This window comes from Penaeus chinensis, chromosome 2, assembly GCF_019202785.1.
Source record: "Penaeus chinensis breed Huanghai No. 1 chromosome 2, ASM1920278v2, whole genome shotgun sequence".
Taxonomy (NCBI): Eukaryota; Metazoa; Arthropoda; class Malacostraca; order Decapoda; family Penaeidae; genus Penaeus; species Penaeus chinensis.
The window spans coordinates 23,418,781-23,421,280 of NC_061820.1; the positions used below are offsets into that span (position 1 = coordinate 23,418,781).

At 38.9% G+C, this 2,500-nt stretch overlaps 1 protein-coding gene across 12 annotated transcripts in view; it reads right to left on the reverse strand.

The window, feature by feature from the left end:
• LOC125030169 (glycine receptor subunit alpha-4-like) overlaps positions 1-2,500 on the reverse strand; it is a 567,857-nt gene that overhangs the window by 280,206 nt on the left and 285,151 nt on the right. For 10 of the 12 annotated variants that reach the window (XM_047620287.1, XM_047620280.1, XM_047620281.1 and 7 more), the window contains exon 2: positions 2,309-2,340. The exons of the other annotated variants lie outside the window; for them this stretch is intronic. The gene's annotated coding sequence lies outside the window, so the exon portion shown is untranslated. The remainder of the gene's footprint in view (positions 1-2,308; positions 2,341-2,500) is intronic. 12 annotated transcript variants of the gene reach the window in all.

The following is a 2,500-nucleotide window of genomic DNA, read 5'->3' on the forward strand; positions in this document are numbered from 1 at the left end:
AAAGAGACAGCGAGGAGGCAAGATCTCTTGATATATCTATTTACTATTTGCAATATGTTCTTAGAAGTATTGATATCCATATTGAAATTTAGTAGGGACGTTTACTGGACGTACGGTTTATAAATTTATATTCCCCGATCAACATATTATGATCCAGGTTCAACGAACACGCATAATGTATGCAAAACCGGCTTAATGATAGCTCTGTCTGGCCGGGGAAGGAAAGTCACTTTTATAAGGCAGCATCGTCAGGTGGAAGGAGGATGGGAGGAGAGTGGATGGTCGGTGGTTGGAGAGTGGAAGGATAGTGGAAGGGACATGGGAGGAGAGTGGGTGGTTGGTGGTTGGAGAGTGGAAGGATAGTGGAAGGGACATGGGAGGTGAGTGGATGGATGGTGGAAGGGGAAAAGGAGGAGAATGAAAAAGTGGTGGTTGGAGAATGGAGAGTGGAAGTGTGGTGGAATGAGATGGAAGGTTGGTGGAAAGATGGAGGCTGACGAGGGGAAGGGTTGTGGAAGAAAAATGGGAAGAGAATGGAAGGATGGTGGAAGGAGATGGGAAGAGAGTAGAGAGGGGGTGGAGCAGAGTGGAAAGATAGTGGCTGGCGAGCGACAGGAGGTTGAAACATGGCTGAAAAAGAATAATAATGAAAGGAGGGTGGAAAGAACATGGACGGAGGGCGTACAAGAAGCGCGGAAAGATAACAGAAAGACGGCGAGAAAGAAAATTGAAAGAGTTTAGACGGATAGTAAACGTATAGTGGAGAGAGGGCGGAATGAGGGGAAGGGAGCGAAGGGCCTGAGGGCGAGCGGGCACCATCCCCATCGCCCTCGGGAACAGCATAACCAATATCGACGACGAGGATGTTCATAACACCGCTGCGCTCGGCTGTCCTTCGCTTCTTGTGGCTCAGACCTGCTATCGCTTGCGGTTTCTCCTTCGTCTAACTCGATCCCGTTCTCCCATCTGTCTTCCCTTTCAAGTCTTATTTAAACGTAAAAGAATAAATCAAAATAAGAAGTGACGGGAGGAAGGCAAAAAAAAAAAAAAACAAACAAAAAAAAATATGACGAGGTAGTTTGCATATCTTAACTGTAATCATCTTAGCATATAATTTAGAGGCAACAAAGAATTTGTATCGTTATACTTTATCTACCATCTTGTAAATCTGGAGCTTTCGAATTTCCAAAACATAATCAAACTTATACGAGCCACTCCACATAAACAATTACTTGGGAAGAGCTGCTTGTATGCACCTCAGATGAGCATCAACGACACTTGAATCTTGAGGTTATGTCAGAGAAATGTAACATCTACAATGAATTTTAATACGACCAATTATTTTTTTTAATTACTGTAATCATTGAACTGTTAATAACTATTACAGCTACTAGATTAACAATCCCAACAGTCAAAATGATTATTATAATAATCAAACTATTATAAAGTAACCATCTATATTATAATTATGGCCGCATATTAACCATCATGTTACTGTGTTAAACTATTCAAAGAAAGCAACTGTTACTATAAAACCCATCAAACTAACTGGAACTATTACAATTACTGGAACAACTATTCTAACAATGAACTTACAAAAACTACGATTACTAATAAACTAAGAATTACAAATACCAAGCCTTTATTAATAATAGACAAACAATTATATCTACTAATCAAACTATTATAAATAACAGCCAAGCTATCCAACGTTAATATAACCATCAAACCATCGCCACTGACGACCAAGCAAACATTCGCTTTTATAACTAACGATGAACAAAAAATAATCTGTTTCCTCATGGCTTGGCGACCTCAGGGCTCATCACCTCGACTTAATGAGAGTGAGATGAGCTTTCCTACCTCGCGAGAAGCATGAGCTTGGATGAGCCGCGCTGGTGACAGAGTTACGGGAAAAAGAAGAAAAGAAAAAGATTGGAAACGTAAGATTGGAGTAAAAATTCGATGCAGTTAGGAAATAATCACGCTGTTGTAGTCAAAATATGAGGATGGTAATGATGGTGGTGGTGATGGTAATGATAACAGTGATACAGATAGTAATGATGGTGATAATAGTGATAATAGTAATAATAATGATGTGATGGCAATGATAACGATGACGACGGCGGGAAAGATGATGATAATAATGATAATGATGAAGATGATAATGATAATGATAATGGTGAAGATGATGATAAAAAGAATAATGATAATGATAATGAAATTAAGAATACAATTTTACGTGAAAAGCAAATTGTACTGTAGATCAAGCGCTACCTTACTGTAATATACGTCGCTAAGTATTTACCTGGTCCAGCTAAACGGAGGAGGAGAACATACCTGTAGGAAGATAACGAAAATTTAATAGACTGTTCAGCGAATGAGAAGAGAACAGAATAAAATGCGATCATGGAATTATTTACAATATACGGTAAACCATTTCTCACGTGTCTAGTCACATCTTATCGATATATTTATTGTTAACATTATTCTTGTGTTG